Source organism: Lepidochelys olivacea (assembly GCF_965140295.1).
Source record: "Lepidochelys olivacea isolate rLepOli2 genome assembly, chromosome: 7".
Classification (NCBI taxonomy): Eukaryota; Metazoa; Chordata; order Testudines; family Cheloniidae; genus Lepidochelys; species Lepidochelys olivacea.
In genome coordinates, this window is record NC_140417.1 from 51,222,931 (window position 1) to 51,242,882 (window position 19,952).

The following is a 19,952-nucleotide window of genomic DNA, read 5'->3' on the forward strand; positions in this document are numbered from 1 at the left end:
ACTTTTCTTTTTAGTACCTTTAAACCACGTGATGTTATTTATACATGTTTTAGCAAGTTTCGGGGTTCCTAGCCCCTGGGTGCTTGAAAACAGGTTGGGGTGGAGTACTGCTAACAGAATGCAGACAGCAATATCTTTTAAAGTATAGGTGTCTTGGCATTTAGCCACCAACACCATGAGGTGGCATGCCTCAGTTTCCCCTTCCACAAAGCAGCATGGGCCTGTTATGCCTTTGCTGCTGTGCTAAGCTTCCAGCCCATTTACAGGTATAAGCTGAAAAGTAACAGGCTTCGGGGACTGTCTTGTTACCATTCCTAGCATGTACAAAAGTTTTTTTCATGTATCAGGTATGTTCCACATCTTTAAAGGGTTTACCACTAGTATTAACTCCTTTGTCTTGACCCATAGATGAAGTAGCAAAAGACACAAGATTAACAGCAAATCTACGGTGGACAGGCTTTGTTTATATAATTTAGCTTGTTTAGTGTTTATTGCATTTTTCCATTTCTTTGGGTACCCTGATAGGCACTCTGATGCAGATTCTTCTGCCTCTTTGGAGAAGGCTTTTAATTCAGGTATGTGTTTGAGGCTTTGGCCAGGAAAGGGTGTACTGCAACCATGCCTGTCCTCGGGCCCTCCCTCTGAAATTTCCCCACCCCCTTGTGGAGTTTCCCAAGAGCAGAGTTCTCCCCTCAGCCTTGAAGAGACAGTGTTATTTTTTACAAGGGTGGCAGGAATAACATTATTTAATGGAGTGCTTTGGATTGGTAAGATCCCCTCGGACACACCACTCTTTGCCCCCAACAAGTCAGCTGGATGGACTCCCCCCTACAGGAGATCTGACGGTTTCCCCAGGTATTGAAATTATGGGGGGTGTTCGAATTTACAGGAGGGTGTCCGGGCTGATGAGGGGTGAGACTGTGAGGGTGAAGGTGGGCTGTATGGCACCATAGTAAAAACTGAAAAATGTTTCATAACCATTTTATTAGATTTAACTCATGTTTTAAAATCATCACACAAATTAAAGTTGGCTACTCAAGCCTTCTATGAAGCACTACCTCTACATCCTTCTTGGTTTCTTGTTCTAATTTTGCACAACTCTGTTAATGAACTTCTTGAATGAAATGCATTCATCTTTGGTGGCTTCTCATGTGTCCGGTAGTTCCATTTCTTCAATTGATATGCTCATTAGGTCATTCACATGATCAGGCTGAAGGCGACTTCTTTCAGAACACAAAATTCTATTCAATGATGAAAAAGAATGCTCAACTGGAGAGAGTCCAGCGAAGGGCAACAAAAATGATTAGGGGTCTGGAACACATGAGTTATGAGGAGAGGCTGAGGGAGCTGGGATTGTTTAGCCTGCAGAAGAGAAGAATGAGGGGGGATTTGATAGCTGCTTTCAACTACCTGAAAGGGGGTTCCAAAGAGGATGGCTCTAAACTGTTCTCAATGGTAGCAGATGACAGAACGAGGAGTAATGGTCTCAAGTTGCAGTGGGGGAGGTTTAGATTGGATATTAGGAAAAACTTTTTCACTAAGAGGGTGGTGAAACACTGGAATGCGTTACCTAGGGAGGTGGTAGAATCTCCTTCCTTAGAGGTTTGTAAGGTCAGGCTTGACAAAGCCCTGGCTGGGATGATTTAACTGGGAATTGGTCCTGCTTCGAGCAGGGGGTTGGACTAGATGACCTTCTGGGGTCCCTTCCAACCCTGATATTCTATGATTCTATGATTCTAACTGTAGCTGTTGTGACTGGGAGTAGCAAGAGATGAATTCCTACTTCTTTCATCCCAGGAAACATAGCACAAATATCGGGTCGAGCCACTAGTGATGATAAAAAAGAAGTTAAAGTCACATCTTCATTCATTCATCATATGATATTGCACTCTGTGTTCAAATTCTCTATTCTGTCCTGAGCACATGGCAGCCCCATTGCTGGTAGTGCCTCACTCCACTCAACTGTTGGTGTTTTATAGGACAGGCAACTGTAAAAGCTACGTAGAGGTTGAGTAGAATCTAGAAGGTTTCAGAGTAACAGCCGTGTTAGTCTGTATTCGCAAAAAGAAAAGGAGTACTTGTGGCACCTTAGAGACTAACCAATTTATTTGAGTATAAGCTTTCCTGAGCTACAGCTCATGAAAGCTTATGCTCAGATAAATTGGTTAGTCTCTAAGGTGCCACAAGTACTTATTTTCTTTTTAGAATCTAGAAGTCACTGTTGTAGCTTTTTAAGAATCAAGTCTGTGTACTTTTTCAGTTGTCTTAACAGACACTTCTTGTCCTCTTCACTTAAGGATTCAATATAAATGCCTTCATTAGTCAACTTCTGGACTGAAGTCTTTGCTTCTTCCAGTACCTTTTCAATAGATAGCTCTCTGATTGATCCAAAGGTAGCTTCTATTGCTGGACAAAGATCTACTACTGTTGTAGCAGATGCCTGGATGGCATTGTTTAATGACCCAAGTGGTTTCAACAATAGACTTACGAGAGAGAGAATGGCAATAGTCTTCTCTGAATGTAGTAGCAAAAGTAATCCACCAGCCTCACTACTTAGATCCATCCCATCTTGGTAGATACTTTCCAAAGCCAATAATAACGGCTGGAGTAATTTTAAGACAACAGCCAAGGATCACTAATGAGAAAGCCAGAGGGTTTTCCCAGGTTGGACTAATATGAACTTCAGTCCCGGTGTATCTTCTATATTTTCCAAGATATTCAATCTTTTTGGACTCTTGCTGAAAAAAGAATATAATGCAGACATTAAATGTATAGCTTTTTAAATGTCTTTTGAAGAGTCTGCAGCTCATACTAGCACTAGTTGCAGTAGATGGCCTCTGCAGTGTGTATAGGAGAGATTAGGGTTACACTTTTCTCTGAGCAAAGCTTGTACTCCACCATGTCTTCCTGGGAAGTTTGCAGCTCCATCAAATGCACAAGCAGCCATCTGTTTGGGGTCCAATTGACAAGCATTTAACTCTTCTAAGATGTGGGTTGTCACAGATTCAGCCGATGTGTCTTCTATAACTTGTACATCTAGAAATTCATCTACTGGTCTACCACTGACATCAAGATAACGTACACAATGACTTAATACTTGATGTCCATTTGCATCAGTGCATTCATCAGCCATGTAGGCAAATTTTTTGAATGTGGTGAAACAGTTCTTCACTTTTTCAACTGTTGAGTCTTTCCCTGTTGCACCGCACATCTCTAGCCAGTCAGTTGAGTTTCTCGCAGAAAGATAGTGAGCATTTGCTGGTCTTGTTCAGAACCAGTGTTCAACTACAGGATGAACAAGTGACAATGCACTTAACATTGGCCTCCAGTTTGTAGTGTGTGGTATCTCTTGCTTAAATAGAAAGTATGATGCCACAGCCGTGTTTGTTGGCATGAACTGTGTTGTGTCTCCAGCATTCTTAACAGCCTCATTAAGTACTTCTAAAATTGGCTTTGAAAGTGGGCTTATAAGGCTTTCTGCATGTTGATGCAGCCCAGAGGCCTGGTGTTTTGCTGTTCTTTCACATAATTTGTCAGCATTGGCTTTGCTGATTGGTCTGACAAACCAAGCTCCTCCACTTTTACCAGTTGTAGCATTGGGAAGCTTTCCTTCTTCGTAAGTTTTTTGCAAGAGGTGCACCAGTAGCCATCTTTTGTAATTTCAATAAATGGGAACACTTTGACTGACAAACATTGGGAACTGCCTTTAGGTTTTGGAGACACTGTTTCTTCAATAGGTAGCTGTATTTGTGCTTCAGGCTGGTTGGATGTAGATACGCCACTTGAACCTTCAGATGACATGTTGATATATTCTTGGTTCTTGATGTGTTCTTCACCTTGGTTAGTTTTTGAGACCTTTGAGTGGAAAAATTGTTGTATTGTTTTTTGTCTTTTCATTTTCACCTGCAACATATAAAAGAGATATGAATAAATTAAATGTTTTGTTACTATAATGCAAATTTTAACATAAGGATAATGCAAAATACACCAAAACATATAACAGGTCTAGATTTCTAAAAAAATATAAATTTAAAAAAAATGTATTTAATTTAAATTGACTTTTGAAAAGTAAGCCATTATGGGATAAGAGGGAAGTCGTCTCATGGATCAGTAACTGGTTAAAAGATGGGAAACAAAGGGGAGGAATAAATTATCAGTTTTCAGAATGGAGAGACATAAATAGTGGTATCCCTGAGTGGTCAGTACTGGGACCATTACTGTTCAACATATTCATACATGATCTGGAAAAATGGGTAAACAGTGAGGTGGCAAAATTTGCAGATGATACAAAACTATTCAACATAGTTAAGTCCAAAGCAGACTGCGAAGAGTTACAAAGGGATCTCACAAAACTGGGTGACTGGGCAACAAAATGGTAGATGAAATTCAATGTTGATAAATGCAAAGTAATGCACATTGGAAAACATAATCTCAACTATACATACAAAATGACGGGGTCTAAATTAGCTGTTAACACTCAAGAAAGAGATGTTGGAGTCATTGTGGATGGTTCTCTGAAAACATCCACTCAATGTGCAGCGGCAGTCAACAAAGCAAACAGAATGTTGGGAATCATTAAGAAAGGGATAGATAATAAGACAGAAAATATCATATTGCCTCTAAATCCATGGTACGTGTACACCTTGAATACTGTGTGCAGATCTGATCACCACATCCCAAAAAAAGATATATTGGAATTGGAAAAGGTACAGAGATGGGCAACTGAAATGATTAGGGGTATGAAACAGGAGGAGAAATTAAAATGACTGGGAATTTTCATTTTAGAAAAGAGACAACTAAGGGGGGATATGATAGAGGTCTATAAATCTTGATTGGTGTGAAGAAAGTGAATAAGGAAATGTTATCTAATCCTTCACATAACACAAGGACTAGCAGTCACCCCCATGAAATTAATAGGCAGCAGGTTTTAAAAAAAACAAAAGGAAGTACTTCACACAACATAAAGTCAACCCGTGGAATTCTTTGCCAGGGGATGCTGTAAAGACCTAAACTATAACAGGATTAAAAAAAGAACTAGATAAATTCCTGAAGAATAGGTCCATCAGTGGCTATTAGCCAGGATGGGGAGGGATGCAACACCATGCTCTGAGTGTCCCTAGCCTGTTTGCCAGAAGCTGGGAATGGGCAACAGGGGATGGATCACTTGATGATTACCTGTTCCGTTCATTGCCTCTGAAGCACCTGGTCTTGACCACTGTTGGAAGACAGGATACTGGGCTATATGGACCATTGGTCTGACCCAATATGGCTATTCTTATGTAAAAATTAATTATAATAATAAAAATGTTTAGTACAGAAACTCCCCAACATACTGATCTCTCAAGATAGCAACAATGTGAGATAACAACCTTGGTAAATAATGCATTTTAAAAATCTTGTCCTACTAGGAAACATTTATATAAGTTTCCATTCCCAGTCACAAATCTAGCATTCTGGAGCAAAATGACTAAAATATAGTCCAACAAACAAATGTTTATTTAATGTGCCCCTCACTTTTCCCTCCACCGCACCCCACTCACTGGTGTTGTCCTTGGTCAGTGGCGACTCAGAGTTCCGAGGTGCTTTCACATGAGTTCACCTCCCAAGTGGGGGGCAAGAAGGCATCTTGCTCATTCCTCCAGCTGCTCACTGTTCGCTCTGTCCACTGTTGTTCATTGTGCCACCGTTCACTCCATCGCTCTGTTGCCAATGGCCCTGCACCGTCACCTTCTGCTGCCACCTGCCTCTGTGACCTCTGCAAGTTGGTCTCTTGAGGTTCCACCGGGTCTCAGTGATTTCAGCTGAGCTCTCAGTGCGGGAACCTCACTGCTAGTGCAGGCGGGGCTGTCTCTTCCACAGAAACACTGTCCCACAGCAGGACTAAGCACTTAGACCTGATTATCAGTGATTTCAGCTGCAGTGGTCACTTAACAAAACAAAAGACTATCTATGGAGCCTAATCAGCTCTGTCTTTAAACAGTGGAGAGGGGCAGGTCAAATAGTACTTGTGACTCAGGCAGACCATCAAACAGAATGCCTGTCCCCACCCTCTCTCTTGATGCCTTCAATCGGTACAGGCTATGTACAGTTCTACTGCCCTTTACTCATACAATAAGAATAACATTTCATTACCCCCGCCCCCTACATTCAAGTAATTTGTAACCCAACCCCAGCCAAAATCTATCACTTGGGTAACACAGCTCTGTTTGCTGGATACCTATGTAGATCAGATGTGAATGTAACTACAACTGGTCCTGAAGCCTTTCCCCGCAAGCCCCCAGCTCATCACTAGCTGCCAGGGAGAGCTCATTTAGACTTTGCTTACAAACCATAATTTGAAATTATTAGGTTGGCCAACAACACCAAAATGAATGCACTGACATTGTCATAAAAAACAACAGCTGAATAAGGAAGCTAGTCTATGTTCATACTTTTCAAATCTATACTTTTATAGATACATGTATTTTATCATACACTTTATATGCTTTTAAAGTGTGTATTAATGTGGGAGAAGTGTGGGGTCCAACACACCTGAGCCTCCGTGTATCACCCTCAGTCCAATGGGCTGGTGGAGAGGTTCAATGGGACCCTAAAGATGATGCTGCAAACATTTATGGACCAGCATGCGACTGGGACAAGTATTTACCCCACCTGCTATTTGCATACAGGGAAGTGCCCCAGGAATCCACAGGGTTTTCTCCATTCAAGTTGCTGTACGGAAGGAGAGTGAGGGGACCCCTGAGGAATGAGTGGGAGGGGAAGGCCTCTTCCGATGGAGAATTGGTGGTGGAGTATGTACTGACCTTCTAGGAAAAGCTTGCTGAGCTCATGGGCTTGGCCAGGGGAAACATAGCCAGGGCACAAAGGAAGCAGAAGGTCTGGTACAAGCGCTCAGAGCATGCCCTCTCCTATGCTACCAGGGATCAGGTGATGCTCCTCATCCCTGTGAGGAAGAACAAGCTGCAAGCTGCCTGGGACAGCCCCTTCCAGGTCATCAGACAGATAAATGAGGTGAACTATGTAGTGGAACTCCCCAACCTGGCACACAGCCACCAGGTGTACCATGTCAACATGATGAAGTCATACTGGGACAGGGAGAAGTTGGTGTTGGCTGTGTGTGGGCAGTGGGAGGAGAAGAGAGACAATCCTCTGGTGGGTCTCCTCCCCAAGGCTGGGGCTGACCCCTCACTGAAATCAATTCGCCTCTCAGACCATCTAACCCCTGCCCAGCAGACAGAGATCAGAGAAGTGCTGCATTTGTATCAGCAGCAGTTTTCCAACCTACCTGGGCTCACAAACCTGGCTGTTCACTGGGTAGAGATGGTAGCCAACCCTCCAATCAGGTGTTCCCCATTCAGGGTCACTGGGAAAGCAGCCCAGGACCTGGAGAGAGAGGTTGGAAACATGCTGGTTTTAGGGGTGATCTGGCCATCCTCCAGCCCATGGGCCTCTCCCGTGGTATTGGTTCCCAAGAAGGGGTTGATCCGGTTCTGTGTGAAGTATCAGAAGCTGTCACGGACTCACAGGTAGTGCCCACTCACAGCTAGTGCCCGTGCGATCCCTGGGGGGAACCCCCTTCAGTGAGACAGCCCTTCTCGGGGGTCCACTCTCTCTCGGCGGTTAAGCCCCTCTGCCTCCTCGAACCACACCTCTCTGAGCCTTAGCACACCTGTTTCTCACCGTGGGCCCCCTCAAGGAGTCCACTCACTCTGGACCCCCGGGGCCTCCACTTTCAGAGGGAATAATGCAACCCTGTTCTCTAGACAGGAGTGACTCGCAGCCAGTGTAAAACAGGAGGGTTTATTGAACATCTGAACTCAGCATAGGAAACTCTCAGGGCCCTCAGGCCTGGCTTCCCTCAGCACAGCACATCTAAGTCTCCCCTGCATTCAGGTGGACTCTGCTTGCTCTCTCTCTCTCCAGTCTTGAGCCCCCCTGCTTCCCAGCTGGGCATCTAATATCACCGTCCCCAAGCCTCACCTGTGTCTATTATCTTCTATCCAGGCAAACAGGGTCGCCTGGGCCTCCTCTCCTCTCTTCTGTCCTCTGGCACCTTCTGGCTGGAACCACCTGGTCAAAGGTAACCGGGGTCCTTTCTTTACAGCCTGTTGTCCTCCCGTTGGCCAGAACCGTCTGTGACTCCTGAACTGGACCTCCGGGTCACCAGTCACTGGGTATCCATTCTCCAGGCCGTTGGCTGGGGTCCCAAGTTCCATTGCCAGTCCTCTGTAACAACAAACCCCCTCTCCCATCACCTTGTTAAACCAGTAACACCCAGGGAAACTGAGTCCCATCCCCTCTGCATGCAAACCATTGGAAAAACAAGGAAAAAACAAGAAAATCCCTCACTTCATCACAGAAACTCAATACCATCACCCTGTTTGATGCCTACCCCATGCCTAGGACCGATGACCTTAGACAAGTTGGGTGGCGCCCGCTACCTCACTATTATGGATCTCACCAAAGGCTACTGGCAGGTGCCTTTGGACCCAGAGGCCAGGGTGAAGTCTGCCTTCACCACCCCAACAGGGCTCTTCAAGTTCCTGGTCCTGCCTTTTGGCCTCAAGGGGGTCAATCTTCCAGCACCTGGTGGATCAGTTACTAAGGGGGATGGAGGACTTTGCTCTAACGTATATTGATGATATCTGTGTGTTTAGCCAGACCTGGGAGGAACATGTGTCCCAGGTGAAGAGGGTGCTCAGTCACCTCCAGGATGAAGGACTGACTATAAAAGCTGGAAAGTGCAAGGTGGGGATAGCAGAGGTGTCATATCTGGGCCACAAGTTGGTGGGTGTCCACCTAAAGCCAGTGCTGGCCAAAGGGGAGGCAATCAAGGGTTGGCCCACTCCACAGACTAAAAGCAGGTCCAGGCTTTCATTGGGATGGCAGGGCACTACCGGAGGTTTGTGCCACTCTTTAGCTCCCTGGAAGCTCACCTGATGGAGCTTTGTAGGAAGGGAAAGCCAGAGAGGGTGGTATGGACTGAGCAGTGCCAGAGGGCTCTCTGTGCGCTGAAGGGGGCACTCATCCAAAGCCTGGTGCTGGTAAACCCGAATTTTAACAAACCCTTCCTGGTGTTCACCGATGCCTCAGACATATGGCTGGGCGCGGTGCTGACGCAAACTGATACAAAGGGGGAGAGACACCCCATTGTGTACCTGAGCAAGAAGCTGCTGCCCTGGGAGCAGCACTATGTGGCCATAGAGAAGAAATGCCTGTCTCTGGTGTGGGCCCTTAAAAAGCTGCAGCCATATCTATTTGGGTGGCGCGTCACTGTGTACACTGACCATTCGCCCCTGACATGGCTACACCAAATGAAAGGGACTAATAACAAGATCCTGAGGTGGAGCCTGCTCCTCCAGGGTTATGACATGCAGGTGGTCCATGTGAGGGGGAGTGCCAATGTTACCAACCTTCACAGACAAGGTCAGCTCCCAGACAGCTGCACTGGGCAACGCAGTATGGGAAGGAGGTGAGCAGCCCTCCGTGGTGAAAGAACAGGTTAAGGACTATTTAGAAAAGCTGAACATGCACAAGTCCATGGGTCCAGATCTAATGCATCCAAGAGTGCTGAGGGAGTTGGCTGATGTAATTGCAGAGCCATTGGCCATTATCTTTGAAAACTTGTGGCATTCAGGGGAGGTCCCGGACAATTGGAAAAGGCAAATATAGTGCCCATATTTTAAAAAGGGAAGAAAGAGAACCCAGGGAACTACAGACCAGTCAGCCTCAGTTCAATCACTGGCAAAATCAAGGAATCCATTTTGAAGCACTTGGAGGAGAGGAAGGTGATAAGGAACAGTCAACATGGATTCACCAAGGCCAAGTCGTGCCTGACCAACCTGTTTGCCTTCGATGATGAGATAACTGGCTCTGTGGATATGGAGAAAGCAGCAGATGTGATATATCTTGACTTTAGCAAAGCTTTTGATACTGTCTCCCACAGTATTCTTGCCATCAAGTTAAAGAAGTATGGATTGGATTAATGGACTATAAAGTGGATAGAAAGCTGGCTAGATTGTTGGGCTCACTATCAATGGCTCAATGTCTAGCTGGCAGCCGGTATCATGTGGAGTGCCCCAGGGGTCAGTCCTGGGGCCAGTTTTGTTCAACATCTTTATTAATGATCTGGATGCTGGGATGGATTGTACCCTCAGCAAGTTCGCAGATGACACTAAAATGAGGGGAGAGGTACGTATGCTGGAGGATAGTGATGTTCCACTATCTCCCGGAGGATGTCCGCGGCGGCCAAGCACTACTCGGTCCCCGAGCGGTCCCGCTCCTCGAGGGTGGTGTTGAAGTCCCCGCCCAGGACCAGGCATTCGTGAGGATCCAAGATGCTGAGGAAGGCGGATGCCTGCTGATAGAATCGCAGCCGCTCCGGGCCCGATGTCGGGGCATAGATGTTAACGAGGTTGACCACGAGCCCCTCCATACAGACCCAGAGCTGCAGCACGCGGCCTGGCACAGACTCGGCGACCCCCAGCTCCTCGGGCCGTAGGTCAGGGGAGAACTGCGTCGCCAATCCAGACGTACAAACTGTGAGATGGCTAAAGTAGACCCTGTCCCCCCAATCCAGCCGCCAGCTGTCTTTGGAGGCCGGATCCGTTTGGGTCTCCTGCAGGAAGACCATACGGTACCCCCCCTCCCAAAGGAAGTCGAGCACCTGGGGCCTGCGGAGACCCATCCTACAGCCCCTGATGTTCAATGTTGCGAAAATCAGTGGTGCCATGAGGAGGGCTGGGGGGGATCCTCGCTGGCAGGGACGCACGTGGCCCCCATTGGGCCACGCCGCAAACTGTGACCTACCCTGTAGGTGAGCAACGAGTCACGGAAACCGCAGACCCACTGGTAGGCTGTGGCGGCCTGCTTTCCAGTCCTTTTACCCTCCCCCATAAAGGCCCTTGAGGCCCGGAGGATCTGATGAAAATCCCCCCATCACTGGAGAGCAAGCTGTACCTTGTTGCGGGAGCCACGGACATCTTCTAAAAACTCCCGCAACTTCTCTCGCAGTTCATCAGTGGGTGGGGTTACTGTCTCCTGGTCATCCCCTGACGGGGCCCTTGGTACAGCCCCGTGGCCCACCAAGACGGGCAGGCAGGGTACAGCCACGCGGCCCACCTCAAACCCTGGGGCAATAGGGAGCGGCGGAGGGAAGATAGCAGCCCCTAGTGGGTCGGGACAGGCAAACACAAAGGCCGCTCCCTGGGGCTCATCTGCTGGAAAAGGGAAGAAGACAGCCCCAGGGGCGGCAATAACATCGCGGGAGGTGGATGGGATAGGGACAGGGTCAGCATCAAGGGCAGGACCGGGATCAGGGACAGGGACAGGGGCAGGGGAAGAGGTGAGATTCTGGGCTTCAGAAGCCAAGCAGCTGGATGGTGGCACTTCCCGATCAGGCTCAAGAGTTGAAGGGGTGGGGAGGGGGCTCTCAGCGATGCCGGGCGCAGGCTCCATGGTGGGTTTGGCAGCCACGGCATCAGGAGGTGGACTATCTTCTTTAGGGCCCCCACCCGGGAAGGAGGTCAATTGCGCCACACCAATGAGGGGTGCCCCTCGTGGCTCGGGTCCCGGCTGCATGGCACTGGCCGTCACCTCAACAGGCTCGGCGGCCGTCAGCGGGTTGCCTTCTGCGGCCGGGTTGATGGAGGAGTCCAGGGGCTCCTCGGAGGTGGGAGCGGAAGCAACGGTTACGGAGAGGGAGCATAGGGAAAGGGGGGCTGGAGTGAGGTCGCCCAGATCGAGGCCCGCTGGCAAAGGGTCATCCTCCCCCTGGGTGACCGGGGTCAGACCTAAGGCCTCGATCTCCTCGTATATGGAGGGGAGATCGCTTTCCGCCACCCCGGGGTTCTCCCCACTGGCACCCGACCCGACGGTTGCCTTGGGGCTCACAGAGGCTTCAGATGGTACCAGGGCAGGAGCAGCTCCCTCAGGGGCCTCGGTGGGGAGGGACTGCCGTGGAGGGGAGATACTACCTTCCAGTGGTGCCACATCTTCCCCAGCTGGCACCGGTGGATGGAACACACCCATGGGCAAAGCGGAAGGCTCGGCATCAGTGCCCCCCTTCCTGGTCTTCCAGGGGACCTCTGCATCGGATGGGAGGAGCGGAGCTCGAGCCTTCCACTTACCCCGCTTCCCCTGTACTAGGGCCCAGCCCTCCATGGCATCATCTGGGGGCTGGCTAGCAGGGGTCGGATCAGGGGGCAGAGGCGATGGCTCAGGGACTCGGGGGGGTAACGATGAGGCAGCACAAGAGAGGGAAGATTCCTTCTGGGGCGGGCCCTCTCCCATGCCCGGCAGTGTCCCTGCCGCACCCTCCTCCACAGGCCCCGCCAGATTGCAAGCAGCGGAAGTGGGGCTCTCCCACTCATCTGGGCATAGTGGGGGAGGTGCCCCTTGGGCCCAAGCGGGAGCAGTGGTGGGCTGGGAAGGAGGAGGGGTGGCTTCGGGGGCCGGGCAGCAAGGTGCGCCAGCGATGACAGGGTCAGCACCCTGCTGGGGCTCGGGGGTCCCAGATGCCCCTCCTTGCCGGGCCAAGGTCAGTCCCTCCGGACGTGCCCCATCACCCGGCAGAGGTAGCACCGGGCCTCCTCCGTAGAGTACTGCACCTGGTAATGGGCCCCCTGGTAGGGGACCAAGAATGACCCCTTGAGCGCCTCTCCGTCACGTGCAGGTGGTGGCAGTTGAAGCTGCACTTGCTGGCGAAACGAGAGGACGTGACGGAGGACGAGGTCTTTGCAGCCCAATGGGAGAGGGCTGACAACAGAGATGGGTTTCCCCAGGGTGGAGAGGGCGGGTAACAGGGCGGCATTGGGAAGAAAGGGAGGGACAGAGGTCAGGACCAGGCGGATGCCCAGGTCCTCTAGAGGCTCTAGGGGGACAAACACGCCCCCCACCGCCACGCCCTTCTCCACCGCCTCCTGGGCGGCGGCCTCCGATGCTAAAAAGAAGACAATCTTTCCGTACATTTTGGAGGCCGCCACAATGGCCATGGGCCCCACCACCCTCGCCAACACCCGCACGTAGGTCTCCACATGAGGCGAGGCGGGCACCAGGAGGCAACGGATGCCATGCTTCCTGGTCAAGGTCGGGAAGGGGCCCCGGCCGCTATAGATGGTAGCAGAGGTGGTGGGCGGGAGAGATGACATAGCGGCAGGCAGGGGGGCCGCCGCCACCTGGGCATACGCCCTGGGGGCGGGACACCCGCAGAGCTGGTGGAGGGAACAGCGGGGAGGGACGCCGCAGCTGGTGGTGGGGCCACGGCAGTGGGGGCAGCCCCTGCCATGGAGGGCTTGGTCTTTTTTGCAGGGTCCTTACCCTTCTTTTTACCCTGGCCCTTCCTGCCGGCTGTGGGGGCTTCCCCAGAGTCGGAGGGGGTGAGGGACGTGGCAGCAACGGAGGTCATCCTGGTGTCCACCACTGCCGGTGCCCCAGCAGGGGCAGTAGCAGGTGGTTCGGCTGCGGCAGCGGAGGTAGAGGCTTGGGGGGGCAACAGGGCGGCAGGTGGGGGAGGGGCAGTGGGGTTTTCTGGAGGGGCCCCACCCGTCTTGTCCCCCGCCCTCATGAGCAGGGAGGGAAGGGGAGACATCAGAAGGAGGAGGGAAAAGGGGAAGCAGGTCGACCACTCCTCCCCGCTAGGCTGCAGGCAGGGGAGGAGGGTGCCAAAGGGGTGGGTTGGACGGGGGGGGCAATCAGGGGTTGGGGCAATAACCAACACTGGGTGGAATTCCTCTAACTGCACTAGGGGAGGGGGGGATACAACAGCATTGGGAGTGCAGTGAACAGGGTTTAAGCTAAAAAAGGGGAGTGGCACAAGCGCATGGGCGGGAGCATGGGTGCACAAGCAAGGGGCTAAGCGGGCTGGAGTTAGGTCAGGGAAACCAAGGGGCTAGTTTCAAAGGCTGGGGCGGGGCAAACAAACAAAGGCTGCAGAGGGAAACGGGTGGGGCAGACAAACAAACTGAAGCTAGTAATGGGGCTGGGGCAAAAGGGGGGGTAAAAGGCTGCAAGGGGCAAATGGGGTAGGTAGCAAAAGGCAAAGCTGTGAGATGGACAGTCCGGGGCGGGGGCACGTGCACCCACGTGTGCTTGCACAAAGTCAGTTTGGGCTGGCTGCTGCTTCTGGCCCAAATGGTGGAATCAGGGTGTGGCAAGCCAAGCAAGCAGCTGAGTCCAGAGGCAGGAGCTGAGGCAGATGGTAAACAGCCAGTGGGGGTGGTGGAGGGGGCAGCAGTGGTAATAGTGGTGGGGGTTGAGGGGGACACGGATGGATCAGGGGGCAGCTCGACGCCACACCCCCTGTGTCCCTACAAACACAGTCAAGACCCCCACCACAAGAGCAGTTTGAAAGTTACTCCGTTCCAAAGGCCCCCTCCACGGTGGTTTGCAAAGTTTCTAGGTGCTCCCCCACTGCTAGATGGTCCTCTTCTTCTCCTCCTCGGGGCTTCAGCAGCTCCAGGCAGCAGACTCTACAGCAGCAGCTCCAGGAACTCAAGGTAGTGGTCCGGGTAAGCAGAAAGGACCCCTCTCAGGTGGTGGTGGTAGTGTCCACACAGCAAAGGCTGGGGCTGGGGTCCCTCACTCCCCCCCTCTGGGGAGCGCACCAGCAGGGCTCCCCCCAGGGGCTGTAGTTGGAGCGGTAGCAGCACCCAAGGGTGGGGGGTTCCAGCAGCTGGCCAGCAACCAGGTAGCAGAGAAGGAGGGAGTGGTGTCTGGCCTACCCAGGGGAGCAGCTGGAGCAGCAGTAGCAGCAGAGAGAGCCCAGGGCCTAACAGCAGCAGCAGGAATCATAGAATCATAGAATATCAGGGTTGGAAGGGACCCCAGAAGGTCCAGAAGCTCGAAGCAGGACCAATTCCCAGTTAAATCATCCCAGCCAGGGCTTTGTCAAGCCTGACCTTAAAAACCTCTAAGGAAGGAGATTCTACCACCTCCCTAGGTAACGCATTCCAGTGTTTCACCACCCTCTTAGTGAAAAAGTTTTTCCTAATATCCAATCTAAACCTCCCCCACTGCAACTTGAGACCATTACTCCTCGTTCTGTCATCTGCTACCATTGAGAACAGTTTAGAGCCATCCTCTTTGGAACCCCCTTTCAGGTAGTTGAAAGCAGCTATCAAATCCCCCCTCATTCTTCTCTTCCGCAGACTAAACAATCCCAGTTCCCTCAGCCTCTCCTCATAAGTCATGTGTTCCAGACCCCTAATCATTTTTGTTGCCCTTCGCTGGACTCTCTCCAATTTATCCACATCCTTCTTGAAGTGTGGGGCCCAAAACTGGACACAGTACTCCAGATGAGGCCTCACCAATGTCGAATAGAGGGGAACGATCACATCCCTCGATCTGCTCGCTATGCCCCTACTTATACATCCCAAAATGCCATTGGCCTTCTTGGCAACAAGGGCACACTGTTGACTCATATCCAGCTTCTCGTCCACTGTCACCCCTAGGTCCTTTTCCGCAGAACTGCTGCCTAGCCATTCGGTCCCTAGTCTGTAGCTGTGCAGATCCAGCAGTCCCAGAGCCGGGGCTTCCATCAACTTCCTTTTCAAGATTTTAAATGCCCTGTCAGCCTCTGGGGTCCAATAGAAGGGGTCATGATCTGCTCCTTTTACACAGTCGTACAGGGGTTTAGCCCATAGTCCAAACTCTGGGATCCATATCCTGCAAAAGCCTGCCATACCCAGAAATGCCCTGAGCCGCTTACGATTACTTGGGGTAGGAACTTGACAGATAGCTTCCTTTCTTTTGCTTGAAAGCTGACGCTCCCCTTGCCGTATGTGAAACCCAAGGTACCATACTGCTAGGAGGGCCATTTGAGCCTTACTCCGTGCTACCCGATATCCCCGGAGTCCAATAAAATTCAGGAGGCTCACGGTGGCATTAAGGCAGGGGATTTGGCCCACAGTGGCAATTAACAAATCATCTACATACTGCAAAAGGAGTGCCTTCTCATTATTCCACTCGTCTAGGTCCCTGGCCAGAGCCTGGCCAAAGAGGGTGGGGGAGTTTTTAAATCCCTGGGCCAACACTGTCCAGCAAAGTTGCTTTTTAACCCTATTTCGGTCCTCCCACTTGAAGGAGAAGATCTCCTGTGATGGGGTGGCAACTGGGATGGTAAAGAAAGCATCTTTCAGATCGAGGACTGAAAAATGGGTATGTTGTCCCCCTATAGAAGCCAATAAGGTATACGGGTTAGGGACAAGAGGGTGCAGAGTCTTAACCTGTTCATTGACTGCCCTTAGGTCCTGTACCAGCTGATACGTGCCATCAGGCTTCTGTACGGGTAGAATGGGAGTGTTCCAGGCTGACTGACATTCCCGGAGAATACCATACGTTAGGAATCGATCTATAGTTTCCTGTAAACCTTCTCTGGCTTCCCTCTTGATTGGATACTGTTTTACTTGCACTGGGCCTTTCCCTGGTATGAGCTGAATAGTAATGGGCGTCTGGTGGGTGGCCCTTCCTGGGATCCCTGATGCCCACACGAGGGGGTACACCTGGTCTTCCCATGGGCTCCATTCTGGGGCTTGCACAGCTGAGGGCTCAACTGAAAGGGTCATGATCCATGCATTCTCAGGGGGTAAGGTAAGGGTTATTTCATCCTCAGTAAAATGCAGGGTGGCACCGAGGCGACAAAGCAGATCCCGTCCTAACAGAGGTGTTGGAGACTCAGGGAGGTATACCAGCTTGTGGGATATAGTCCTATTTCCCAAAGCACATTCCACTGGGGCATACACTGGGCACTTGGTGTCTCTGCCTGTGGCTCCCACCACAGTAAGGGAATCTGCTACTGGCAACTGAAGGGGTCGATTTACGGCAGTTCGTGCTGCTCCAGAGTCCACTAAAAAATCTATTTCTGAGCTTCCCACTCGCATCTTTACTTGGGATTCTGGGGGTAGGGTGGTCCATCTCCCCTGACACCCCTATTCCTGCTCCGCCATCACCATCATAGAGGCACCCCCCTTTTCTTTCCTCTTTGGGCACTCATTTTTCCAGTGTCCCTCTTGTTGACACAAGGCACACTGGTTGAGACCCAGTCGTCTCTCCTGCAAGCCCGGACGTTCGTGTCCACTGCCCCTTCCTCCCCGGCCATTTCCCTTAGTGCCGACCTGTACCGCTGTTACCATCAGTCTCACTTGCTTTCTCTCCTTCTCAGTGGTAGAAGAGGACAGAACAAGGAGTAATGGTCTCAAGTTGCAGTGGGGAAGGTTTAGGTTGGATATTAGGAAAAACTTTTTCACTAGGAGGGTGGTGAATCACTGGAATGCATTACCTAGGGAGGTGGTAGAATCTCCTTCCTTAGAAGTTTTTAAGGTCAGGCTTGACAAAGCCCTGGCTGGGATGATTTAATTGGGGGTTGGTCCTGCTTTGAGCAGGGGGTTGGACTAGATGACCTCCTGAGGTCCCTTCCAACCCTGATATTCTATGATTCTGATTCTATGATCTCTCTAAGACGTTTCAGTTGTATGTACATGAACAAAAGGGGGTGGCCCTGGGAGTGCTGACACAGCTGTTAGGAGCATGGAGACATCCCGTGGCTTATTTTTCTAAGCAACTGGATCAGGTTGCAAAGGGTTGGCCGGCATGTTTACGGGCGGTCGCAGCTACTGCCCTAGTGCTTAAGGAAGCTGAGAAGCTAACATTGGGAGGGGTTATGCAAATCTATACTCCCCATATGGTCTGAGCCTTATTGGCTGCAAAGGGAGGGCTTTGGCTCACCCAGGCTCGGATTGCTCGGTATCAGGCTAAGCTGTTAGAAAACTCTGAAGTCACCTTACAGCCTTGCCCCTCCCTTAACCCAGCCACCCTCTTGCCAGGAACAGAAACATGACTGTTTAGAGATCATAGATGTCCAGTACTCCAGCCGTCCGGATTTAAATGATGTACCCCTCCCAAATGCAGATTATGAATGGTATACTGATGGTAGCAGTACTGTAATAGATGGGCAAAGGAGGGCAGGTTATGCTGTTGTGACCCTCCATGACACTGTAGAAGCTGAAGTTTTGCCTGCTGGGACCTCTGCCCAGCTGGCTGAACTAAGAGCCCTGACCCGTGTACTTGAACTGTCAAAAGGAAAGCGGGTCAACATTTTTACTGATTCAAAGTATGCTTTTGGTGTGCTACGTGCTCATGCTGGCCTATAGAAGCAAAGGGGAATGCTGACAGCCCAAGGCTCCCCAGTCAAGTACGGGCCCCAAATCCTCCGGCTCCTAGATGCCGTACAACTTCCCTCGGAAGTGGCGGTGGTACACTGTAAAGCCCATCAAAGGGAAGATCAAAATGTGGCCAGAGGTAACGCCCGGGCAGATAGAGAGGCTAAGCATGCTGCCACCCTGCCATCCCCTCAGACTGAGAACGCCCATATGCATGCCCTTATCCCATCAGTAGGGGAGCTTCCAACCCCTCAGTACTCTGGGGAGGAGAGACAGCTAACTGACAAACTCGGTCTCCGGGAAAAAGAGGGATGGCTCCATTCCCCGGAAGGGAAGGTCCTCTTACCAAAGGGCCTGATCCAACCGGTGTTGCAGAAACTACATCAAACCACTCATGCTGACAGGGAAGCACTTATCCACTAATGGGAAAATACTTTATCACTTCTGGACTCCGACCCCTGGCTGCCCAGGTACAAGCAGACTGCTTAGTCTGCCAAAAGAATAACCCCCGACCGGGACATCCTGTGCCACCAGCTGCCCTAGAACCCACTCCGGGTCCCGGACGAGTGTGGCAAATAGACTTTACTGAGTTTCCCTGGACCCAAGGGTTCAAATATCTCCTTGTCATAGTGGATCGGTTCAGCGGATGGCCAGAAGCCTTCCCATGCCGTAATTGCACTGCAAGAACAGTGGCCCTCAAGTTTGTTAAGGAGATCATTCCTCGCTTTGGACTCCCCCTGTGGATGGAATCTGACAACGGGACACACTTCACGTCAAAAATCATCCAAAGCATCTCAAATGCCTTACAGATCCCCTGGAAACTCCATACGCCCTGGAGACCGCAAGCCAGTGGGGTAGTGGAGCGTACCAATCAGACCCTTAAACGGCATCTCTCAAAAGTGTGCCAAGAAGCCTCACTGTGATGGCCTGATGCTTTGCCCCTCGTCCTACTCCATATCCGCGTTCTTCCAAAGGGTAGATTAGGGCTTAGTCCCTTAGAAATTATGTTTAGAAGGGCATGGCCTATGAATGGAACCCCGGTTCTGTCAGGGGAATGGGAGTTGGGTAATGGTTTTTTGTCACAGTATATGTGTTCCCCGTCTGCTGTTCTCTTGTTTCTTCACAGGTATACCAAGGATTCCCAGCCTCTCCCCTTGGACTCTCCCGTTCACTCCTTACAGCCCGGCGACTCTGTGCTTGTTCGTACCTGGAAAGATGAGCCTCTCCAGGAAAAGTGGAAAGGACCCTATACTGTCCTGCTGATCTACCATACAGTGGCAAAGATCGAGGACACAAGAACTGGATCCATCACTCTCGTCTGAAGGCAGTACCCGCCCCCTCGTCAGCAGGACAGTGGACCATCCAACCTGCTGACTCCTCATCTAGTGACGATCTCGGGCTAAAGCTACTGTTTAAAAGACACAAATAGCGGGCACCTTAATGCTAAAATGGGCCACCCAGGTACTGGAGACCCTGGGTTGGGAAGACTCTGGTGATAATTAATTGGGTAACATTGTTATTCTCTGTATTGTTATTTCCAAACTGTGCATATCGGGAGCATAACTCCTTTGTTTTGCTTGCGCACCATGTTGCTACTTTAACATACCAGACTGATTGCTGGGTGTGTGCTCCAACTCCACTGTCCCCCAAAACGGGAATGCCCCTTGACATGCTGCCCCTGACCCTAGCAGAATTAGCTGCCACCAAAGAGCAGGAAAGAACGGACTCGCCGTTCTGGAACAAGACTTCTTTACAACAAGCCACCTATCAGAACCAGGAGTATTCAATTGCAGTACT

The 19,952-nt window shown here is 50.8% G+C and overlaps 1 long non-coding RNA gene across 2 annotated transcripts in view; it reads right to left on the reverse strand.

The window, feature by feature from the left end:
- Window positions 1-2,176: 2,176 nt before the first annotated feature.
- The window catches only part of LOC311523683, a 29,786-nt gene continuing 12,010 nt past the window's right edge, over window positions 2,177-19,952 (reverse strand). Inside the window, exons 2-5 of one of the 2 annotated variants that reach the window (XR_014712401.1) lie at window positions 7,981-8,226; window positions 7,286-7,383; window positions 5,541-5,894; window positions 2,177-3,903 (exon numbers count right to left, since the gene is read on the reverse strand). This is a non-coding gene — a long non-coding RNA (uncharacterized lncRNA). Of the gene's footprint in view, window positions 3,904-5,540; window positions 5,895-7,285; window positions 7,384-7,980; window positions 9,472-19,952 lie in introns of those variants that run through there. The other variant, XR_014712402.1, reaches the window with a different exon arrangement.